This window comes from Jaculus jaculus, chromosome 2 (assembly GCF_020740685.1).
Source record: "Jaculus jaculus isolate mJacJac1 chromosome 2, mJacJac1.mat.Y.cur, whole genome shotgun sequence".
NCBI classification, from domain to species: Eukaryota; Metazoa; Chordata; class Mammalia; order Rodentia; family Dipodidae; genus Jaculus; species Jaculus jaculus.
The window spans coordinates 51,126,153-51,136,884 of NC_059103.1; the positions used below are offsets into that span (position 1 = coordinate 51,126,153).

The following is a 10,732-nucleotide window of genomic DNA, read 5'->3' on the forward strand; positions in this document are numbered from 1 at the left end:
ACAAATGGCCAGGGAGGCAAGAAGTACCCACTGGTAAAATGGTGGCATGTCTGTTATGGGAATAATAAACTGCTCTTTGATTAAATTTGAGGCCTACTTCATGGGAAAGAATTTATACCTGGTACTGAAAACCCAGTCAAAATCCTATGGCAAGGACATAGGCCCTAGGGTAGAAAGTACCACTGTTGTTTTGTTAAACTGATATATTGTGTCCATCAAATTGTCCTTTAAATTATTTATAGAAAACCTTCTTTTTGCAGATGGCAGTGACTCAAAAGTCATCAAAATGCTGAGAATAAGTGAATAGTGAGTGCTCAGCACTAAACCAGATGTCTCTACCACATCCTCCAAGGTTCAGGGAACACTGCTGAAGAAGCGGCAGAAAGAATTTAAGCGCCAGTGGATGGGGAGGAGTGCTTTGGAATGTTTGGAAACAAGGTGACTGGAGCACTCATGACCTCACAGTGGATATGGTTAACTACACAAGATCTGCACAATATTTGACTGTTATGGATGATGACAGAGAGCAAAAATGAAACAACAAAAGACACAAAAATAGAAGAACTAGTCAGAAAGAGGAAGGGGTTCAGTGAGAAGAAGACAGGGAGATTATGATCAAAATACATTATGTTCATGTGTGAAAACTGTCAATATATTAAAACAAGGGCTGGAGAGATGGCTTAGTGGTTAAGGCGCATGCCTGTGAAGCCTAAGGACCCAGGTTCGATTCTCCAGGTCCCACATAAACCACCTCTCTCTCTTTACCTCTCTCTATTTCTAATAAATAAATAAGTAAACAATAAATCTTGAAAGATACAATTAAAATAAGGCAGGAGTGGTGGCACACACCTTTAATCCCAGCACTCGGGAGGCAGAGGTAGGAGGAGCGCCATGAGTTCAAAGCCACCCTGAAACTACAGACTACACAGTGAATTCCAGGAGTGAGACCCTACCTCAAAAAAACAAAACAACAACAACATTAAAAAAAGTTAAATAAATCAGGCATGGTGGCCCACGTCTTTAGGCCCAGCAATTGGGAGGCAGTGGTAGTAGATCACTGTGAGCTCAAGGTCACCCTGAGACTAAAGAGTGAATTCCAGGTCAGCCTGTGCTAGAGCAAGACCCTACCTCAAAAAAAAAAAAAAAAAAAGATACAGGATATTATAAAAAGTATATAAACAGTCAAATGAAAAGTAGTTTCTGCCCTGTGAAACGATGAAACAGCGCACCCCCAGTACAAGAATATATTCATCAACCCAGATACTCCCTACACTCCACTGTTCAGGGGTTTTTACAACAGCTCCATCTTAAAAGCATGGTCTTTGCTGTGAATAACTGAACTCAATTTGCAGTTTCCCTCTCCCACCCTACTCCCAACTAGAACAGAAAGTTCTAACCATAAATCATACTTGATTCTTTGGCAAAATGGCTCCCATTCTGAAGATATTTAACCCCTTCCCCAAAGAGTCACTATTTATATAACTTTTTTTTTTTTTTTTTTTTTTTTTTTTTTTTGGTTTTTCGAGGTAGGGTCTCACTCTGGTCCAGGCTGACCTAGAATTAACTCTGTAGTCTCAGGGTGGCCTTGAACCCATGGCCATCCTTCTACTTCTGCCTCCCAAGTGCTAGGATTAAAGAAAGGTGTGCACCACCATGCCCAGCTTATAACTCATTCTTTTTTGTTTGAGACAGGGTCTCATTATAGCCCAAGATGGCCTGGGACTCACTCTGTAACTTCAGGCTGGCCTCGATCTCACAGGCATCTTCCTACTTCAGCCCACCTCTCACCTTGCCAACCTCAAGTGCTAGGATTAAAGGTGTGTAGCACCACGCCCAGCCAAGCATGACCTGATCTTATTAAGAGTTATACAATGTGGGATGAAGAGATGGCTTAGCAGTTAAGGCACTTGCCTATAAAGCCTAGGGACCCATGTACTACTCTCCAGATCCCACTTAAGCACAAAGGTGAGGCAAGCACAAGGTCACACATGCCCACAAGGTGGCACAAGCATCTGGAGTTTTATTGCAATGGCTGAGGCCCTTGCATGCCAATTCTGTCTCTAAAAATAAAATTTTTAAGATATTTAAAAAGTTATAAAATATGCACATGCCTTTAGTCCCAGCACTCAGGAGGCTGAGGCAGGAGGATCACCATGAACTCAAGGCTAGCCTATAGCTACAGAGTGAGTTCCAGGTTAGCCTGGGCTAGAGACACTGTGTTAAAAATGTTATAAAATGTGCACCCCTCTTATTTTTGGAGGGATAACACAGACCCCCAGTGGATGCCTAAAATAAAGAATACTACCAACACCAGAATGGAGAAATGGCTTAGCAGTTAAGGTGCTTGCCTATGAAGCCCAAGGACCCAGGTTTGACTCCCCAGAACCCACATAAGCCAGATGCACAAGGTGGCACATGAGTCTGGAATTTGCACTGGCTAGAGACCCTGGTGCTTCCCTTCACTGTGTGCGTACATCTCTCTTTTACTCTCTCAAATAAATAAATAAAATATTTTTAAAAAGAATACAATCGATACCTACATATTCTATTTTTTAATGATACAAATATACCTATAACAAAGTTTAACTGATAAATTATGCGAAGAGTAACAAGAACTAATACAGCAATTATAACAATATACTGTAGTAAGAGTGGCATGAGCAAGATTTCTCAAAACTGCGCTTTACTCCTCCAATTTGAGATGCTATGAAACGATACAAGGACTAAGTGATGAGAGGGAGTGAAGTCAATAATAAAGGAGGCATGAGCTAACAGCACCAAGCTCTGATGTGAGGGCTACTTAACATAACAAGTGAAGTACCAGCCAGGCGTGGTGGCGCACACCTTTAATCCCAGCACTCAAGAGGCAGAGGTAGGAGGATCGCTGTGAGCTCAAGGCTACCCTGAGACTACATGGTGAATTCCAGGTCAGCCTGAGCCAGAGTGAGACCCTACCTGGACAAACCACAAAAAAAAATAAGTGCAGTACCATAGTAGTCCATCTGATAACTAACATGCAGATAGTACATTCAGCTGATACTATGGACATCCCAAGCATGCCACAACAAAAGTTCATCATACTACTTAAAATGACATGTAATTTAAAAATCCACCAATTGGTGTTGGGGAGATGGTTCAGTCAGTAAAGCCCTTGCTATGCAAGCATGATGTCCTGAGTTTGGATTCACAGAGCTCACGGAAAATGCTAGACCCTGTGGCCTGCACCTGTACTCCTGGTGCTGGGGAGGCAGATAGGAGGAGCTTGGAGCTAATTTGTCTAACCAAATCGGTGAGCTATGAGTTCAGTGAAAAACCTGGTCTCAAAATAAGGTAGACCTTAACCTCTGACCTCCACATACACACGTGTACACACACCTACACACACATGAACATGCACACCATACAAACCATACACATGCAAAAAGATATGAAATGCTTATTCCGGAATTTTTATTTAGTATTTTCACATTTCAGTTGAACACAGGTAACTGAAACTTCTAAAAACAAAATTGTGGACGTAAGTATAGTAGAGTTCTGAATGAGGAGCTAAGGACGAAGACTGAACATGTCTTCCTTATTATATTACACCCAGTGTTGCAGTCAGGTTCACACTGCTGGCAGAAATCACCAGACCAAGAGCAATTTTGAGGGGAAAAAAACGGGGGGGTTTATTTTGGCTTACAGACTCGAGGGGAAGCTCCATCCATGATGACAGGGGAAAACGATGACATGAGCAGAGGGTGGACATCACCTCCTGGCCAAATTCAGGTGTTCAACACGAACAGCAAGTGGCAAGGCAACACTGGATATAACACCCATAAGCCTGCCCCCAACAATACACTGCCTCCAGGAAGTGGAAATTCCCAAATCTCCATCAGCTGGGAACCTAGCATTCAGAATGCCTAAGTTTATGGGGGACACCTGAATCAAACCACCACAACCAGCAACTCTATAATCAGATAATATAGCCTTTATTAAATAAAACATGCCAACACCAAAGCTTGCACATCAAATCCCATACCAGCATTATATCCAACAGCCCAAAAAAAAAGAACCAGAACCAGAACCAGGTGTGGTGGCACACACCTTTAATCCCAGCACTCGGTAGACATGGGAGGATCGCTGTGAGTTTGAAGCCAGCCTGAAAGAACATAGTGAATTACAGGTCAGCCTGGGCCAGAGCAAGACCCTACCTCAAAACAACAACAAAAAAAAAAAAAAAACAAAACTAGAAACAGAGCCAGAGAGAAGGCTCAGTAGTTAAGGCACTTACCTGCAAAGCCTAAGAACACAGGTTAGATTCCCCAGCACCCATGTAAAAGACAGATGCACTACGTGGTACATGCCTTAGTGAGCCCATTTTCTATCTGCCTCTTTCTCTCTGTCTCTCAAATAAATATCTTAAAAAATAAACAAGAGCTGGAGAGATGGCTCAGTGGTTAAGGTACTTGACTCCAAAGCCAAAGGACCTTAGTTCGATTCCCCAGGACCCATGTAAGCCAGATGCACAAGGTGGCACATACATCTGGAGTTCGTTTGCAGTGCCTGGAAGCCCTGGCACACCCATTATCTCTCTCTCTCTCTTTCAGCCTCTTTCCCTCTCTCAAATAAATAAATTAAAATTTAAAAAAGAATGTTGTTGGAAATTTTTTTAAATGTTTAACATCAGACCTGAAACTCTGAAACTGCTAGAGGAAAAAGTAGGGGAAACCCTTCAACATATTGGTCTTGGCAAAGACTTTCTGAATACAACACCAATTGCTCAGGCAATAAAACTACAGATTCATCACTGGGACCTCATGAAATTACAAAGATTTTGCACTGCAAAGGACACAGTGAAAAAAGCAAAGAGGCAACCTACAGAATGCGAAAAAATCTTCGCCAGCTATATCTCTGACAGAGGATTAATATCTAGGATGTACAAAGAACTCAAAAGTTAAATAAGGAATCAAACAAGCCAATCAAAAAATGGGCTATGGAGCTAAATAGAGCATTCTCAAAGGAAGAAATACGAATGGCATATAAGCATCTAAAAAATGTTCTACGTCACTAGTCATCAGGGAAATGCAGATTAAAACTACATTGAGATTCCATCTCACTCCTGCCAGATTGGCCACCCTCATGAAAACAAATGATCATAAATGTTGGTGGGGATGTGGAAAAACAGGAACCCTTCTACACTGCTGGTGGGAATGCAATCTGGTCCAGCCATTGTGGAAAACAGTGTGGAGGTTCCTAAAACAGCTAAAGATTCATCTACCAGATGACCCAGCTATAGCACTCCTAGGCATATATCCAAAGGACTCATCTCATTTCCTTAGAAGTACGTGCTCAACCATGTTTATTGCTGCTCAATTTATAATAGCTGGGAAATGGAACCAGCCTAGATGTCCCTCAACTGATGAGTGGATAATGAAGATGTGGCACATTTATACAATGGAGTTCTACTCAGCGGTAAAGAAAAATGAAGTTATGAATTTGCAGAAAAATGGATGGACCTGGAAAGGATTATACTAAGTGAGGTAACCCAGACCCAGAAAGCCAAGCGCCACATGTTCTCTCTCATATGTGGATACTAGCTACAGATGATTGGGCTTCTGAGTGAGAATGAAAATACTTAGTAGCAGAGGCCAGTAAGTTAAAAAGGAGAGACATAAAAGGAAGAGAAAGGAAGGGAGGATGATACTTAACAGGTTGATATTGTATATATGTAATTACAATGACTGTAATGGGGAGGTAATATGATGGAGAATGGAATTTCAAATGGGAAAGTGTGGGGGTGGGGAGGGAGGGAATTACCATGGGATATATTTTATAATCATGGAAAATGTTAATAAAAATTAAAAAATAAAAAATTTTAATAATAAATAAATAAATAAAAATTTAAAGTTGAAACAACTTAAATGTCCATTAACTGAATGAATAAACAAAATGATTTGCATAGCCCTTATCCAAAGTACTTGGGACCAAAGGTGTTTGACTTTGGAGCATTTTGGATCCTGGAATACTTGCCTAGACTCAAGGGGAATGGGCACCCCAATCTAAAAATCTGAAATCCTGGGCTGGAGAGATGGCTTAGCGGTTAAGCGCTTGCCTGTGAAGCCTAAGGACCCCGGTTCGAGGCTCGGTTCCCCAGGTCCCACGTTAGCCAGATGCACAAGGGGGCGCACGCGTCTGGAGTTCATTTGCAGAGGCTGGAAGCCCTGGCGCGCCCATTCTCTCTCTCTCCCTCTATCTGTCTTTCTCTCTGTGTCTGTTGCTTTCAAATAAATAAATAAAAAATTTTTAAAAAATAAAAATCTGGAATCCCAAACTCTCCAAATTCTTAAAGCTATGAAGCACTTCAGATTTAGGATTTTGGAATCAGGAATGCTGGAGTATTATTCAGAAATAAAAAGTACTACTATAGGGGCTGGAGACATGGCTTAGCAGTTACAGCACTTGCCTGAAAAACCAAAGGACCCAGGTTCCATTCCCCAGGACACATGTAAACCAGTTGCACAAGGAGGCGCATGTATCTGGAGTTCATGTGCAATGGCTAAAGGCCCTGGCGTGCCCATTCTTCCTCTCTATCTGCCGCTTTCTTTCTTCTCTCTCAAATAAACAAATTAAAAAAAAAAAAAAGTACTGCTATGCTGGGCATGGTGGCGCACACCTTTAATCCCAGCACTTGGGAGGCAGAGGTAGAAGGGATCAATGTGAGTTCAAGGCCACCCTGAGACTCCATAGTGAATTCTTGGTCAGCCTGGGCCAGACTGAGACCTTACCTCGAAAAACCAAAAAAGAAAGAAGTACTGCTATATGTTATGGTATTAATGCTCCCTGAAAACCTTATGCTAGGTAAGAAGAAATCCACGAAAGACCACATATGACTCCCTTCATATGAAATTTTCAAAACAGGCAAATCAACAGATACAGAAAGTTGGGGATTTTTGTTTTTTGTAGTGTTGGGGATTGCACCCAGCGCCTTGCACATCTAGGCACGTAATCTACCACTGAGTATCCTCACACCTTGTTTTGTCTTGTCCCCTTTAAATCGAGTTTTTTTTATTTATTTATATTTTTCTTCGAGTTTTATTTATAGTTTTTTTTTTCCTAACCACTGCCTTCTTCCACAACCTCTCCCTCAAATAATGTAGTATTAGTACCTGCGTACATCTGTAGAATGCCTATCCTTTCTCCAATCAACCCAATCTTAATTTTGTGCTTGTGGCTGTGGGATTTTACTCAGTGGTCTAGCACTTTCGTAACATTCCCAAGACCCCATTACTGGGTTTGGTCTGTGTGTGAGTGTATGTGTAAAACTTGTTGACATTTCAGGGGACAAAGGCTTGATCACACCTGAAGGCAGGTTGTCCCATCCATCTTCAAGTCCCCTTCTCCTTGCACAGAACCTGCCATACAATTTTTTTTTTTTTTTCCGAGGTAGGGTCCCACTCTGGCTCAGGCTTACCTGGAATTCACTATGTACTCTCAGGGTGGCCTTGAACTCACAGCAATCCTCCTACCTCTGCCTCCTGAGTGCTGGGATTAAAGGCGTGCGCCACCACACCCGGCCAGTAATTCTTGTATTCCCCTCCACAGCCCTTGCACACACTAACATAAGGTTCTATCAGGTACTTTCATTTGAAAAGAAAAATATATACTTTTGGATTATGTTCTGGATCTAAGCTCTCCTTGCCCAGAAACCAACAACGCATATAAAACTGGGGGAAAAAATGAAATTAATAAGCGCTTTTTGATATCATTTCTACTTTTTTTTTTTTTTTTTTTTGGTTTTTTGAGGTATAGTGTCGCTCTAGCCCAGGCTGACATGGAATTCACTATATAGTCTCAGGATGGCCTTGAACTCAAATCCACCTACCTCTGCCTCCTGAGTGCTGGGGTTAAAGGCATGTGCCACCACAACCAGCCATTTCTACCTTTCTAAATTAGACTGGAAATCATTCTTATAAGAACTACAATAATAAAAAAAAAAATTGCCAAGTGTGGTGTTGCACACGTTTAATCTCAGCACTTGAGAAGCAGAGGTAATAGAATCACTGTGAGTTTGAGGCCAGCCTGAGACTACGAGATGAATTCCAAGTCAGCCTGGGCTACAGCAAGACCCTACCTCAAAAAAGAAAATTATTTTGTAAAGATATCTTACACCATTTCTAGATACTTTCTTTTAACAATTACTTAGCAGTATCTCACCCTTGACCAAAGACATTTCTTTTTGCAATTGGCAGCAAGTTTGGGGCAGACTCAGAACTGGTCAGAGTGCTGAGAATAAGTGACTGTTGAGGGCTCAGCACTAAACGAGACATTTGTATCACACCCTTACAAGGCTCAGAGAGCACTGCCAAAAAGGGGGTGGAAAGAATTAATGTAAGCACTGGAGAATGGAAAGGAGTGTTGTGGAACGCTGTCATGTGGCCATGAATGACATGGACACTGCACTCAAGAACTCCCAGTAGCTGTGGTTACCTGCACCAGATAGGGCCAGTCAGCATTTCTCCCAGGGATGGAAAGGCTCATGAGGCCGCACCCCTCTCCGAGGAGCTAATGGCTGGGGAAGGGAGAGTCATTCTCTTATGTGGTTAGAGCTACTGGTAAGTTGTAGGAAGAAGGTGCAACTGGACTGGGAATCAGATATGAGAGGGTAATGGGGGTGCACATGACTAAAATATATATGTATAAAATGCAGAAAATATACACATGTATAAAATTGTCAAAAAAATTAAAATAAGCCAGGTGTGGTGGCACACACCTGTAATCCCAGCACTTTGGAGGCAGAGGTAGGAGGATTGCCTTGAATTCAAGGCCACCCTGAAGGTCAGCATGGGGCAAGAGACCTTACCTTGAAAAACAAAAACAAAAAAAAAAGTAGAAAGGGGATTAGTTGGAAAGAGTTTTAGTGTAAGAGAGTAACTGGGAGAAATAAGATTAAAATATACCACATACATGTATGAAAGTGTCAAAAATATAACTAAAGTAAGAAAAAGGGGAGGGATTACTTAGCAGCAACTAACTTACCTTAGATCTGTGCGACACTTTTCATTAACAGGGGAAACCACTATACCCTACTACTGCCAACACAACTCCCAATGATTGTTCATCTTGAGGAAGATACTCAGAAAGGAAGTATGAAAGAAACCACCACGACAATTCCTAAAACAGAAAGTGATGTTACCTTTCTCATTTCGGATGTTACCAGTCTCATTTCTCCCTGCAGAAGTCGTCCTGAACACTAAGTCAATGATGGGCCTATTTCTTATCACCACTTAAATATTTTGTGAATAACTGCCAACTATGATGGAATGCAACCCAAAGCACTGTAGCATTAGAAAAACGCCCATTCGGTTAAACAAAATATTCAGTGAAAGCCTCTCCACTGAGGCTGGGCGGCACAGGAACCGAGTGTCCAAAGGGCTGTACGTCTGTCACATGCACGTTCAAAATACCTCCCATGAAATTTTAATGAGCTCCAAGAACGTTACTAGGCCTTAGGACACACATGCTGCTTCTTCGGGAAAGAACTCTGTCATAACGAATCGCAAAACTTAAGCCAGCATTAATAACTTCCGGGACGGCTGGAGGTGTTGGAACATTTTGTCCAACCTGTTTCACAATGTTAAATTTGCAAGAAGAAAAGGGGAGAAAGCTGACCTCAGTGAAAGGAGCACTGTGACACAAACATACTTGAAAATGTACTGGGGAAAAAAAGGAGTTCTCAACTCCAGATCTGCCCGCCCATTTCTTCCCACTGAAACCTGAGGGCGACCAAGGACGCCCCCTGCTCCATGCCAGCCCGTGGGCAGCATCCAGAGCCGGTCCCTGGCCCATCAGGCAGGCAGGCAGGCAGGCAGCATGCCGGGTGCGGACTCCCCAACAGTGAATAAGGACAGTCCCCATGGCTCCCTCCCCCGCGGCCTGGAGAGGAGGGGGAGGTTCGGTGAGAGGGTGGGTTCCGCGCACCCCACCGCAGCCAGGAGAGCGGTCCACCACGCACCCCGCGGGAGGCCTGACCCGCAAGCCCGGGTCCAAGGAGCAAACTCGGGGGGTTGCTGTAGCCTTCCCGGGAGGACCAGACAGCCAGGCAGCCACGCCCCCCCAACCCTCCACTCCAAATCCCAGCCCACGGGGTGCCCGGCCCCACACGCCTCCTTGAGTCAGGCGCGGGCGCCAGGCCGGGACAAGAGGAGGCTCCGCGGGGCACCGAGGCGCATTGCCCGCGACCCCCGCACGCGACCGCTTCCCGCCACTGACCTGCGCCTGCCGCCGCGCGACCACCCGCCCCTGCAGCCACCGCCGCCGCCTCCTCCTCGCGCTCACGCTGCCACCACGGCCCCGACCGCCGCCTCCAGCACTGCCCCCCTGGCCGGCCTCGGGCGCCCCATTCCCACCCCGCCCAGCCTCCGCCTGTTTACAATGATTGGGACGGAACAGGACGAGCCGGCCCCAGAGCGCACGCGCATTCCCTCCTCCCGCCGCAGTAGGCTTCCCCGGACCTCTGCGCTCCTACGCTCTGACGGCTAAGGCTGACGAGGGCAAACGCCCTTGCCCTAGCGCGGGGCACGCCGGGAGTTGTAGTTCTTGTAACCACAAAACTCAGTTCTCTGAGGCCTCATGTCCAAGAAAACAAACTACAACACCCAGAAAGCACCCTGCTTCCCCAGATCGGGTTTAGCAGAGGATACGAGACGAGGAGCGCGCGAGACGACGCGCCAAGCACTAGTTAGTGCTCTGC

At 44.3% G+C, this 10,732-nt stretch overlaps 1 protein-coding gene across 3 annotated transcripts in view; it reads right to left on the bottom strand.

Annotated features, from left to right (window-relative positions):
• The window catches only part of Ralbp1 (ralA binding protein 1), a 60,064-nt gene extending 49,753 nt beyond the window's left edge, over nucleotides 1-10,311 (bottom strand). For 2 of the 3 annotated variants that reach the window (XM_045143944.1, XM_004656840.2), the window contains exon 1: nucleotides 9,019-9,146. The gene's annotated coding sequence lies outside the window, so the exon portion shown is untranslated. Of the gene's footprint in view, nucleotides 1-9,018; nucleotides 9,147-10,251 lie in introns of those variants that run through there. The other variant, XM_045143943.1, reaches the window with a different exon arrangement.
• Nucleotides 10,312-10,732: the final 421 nt, after the last annotated feature.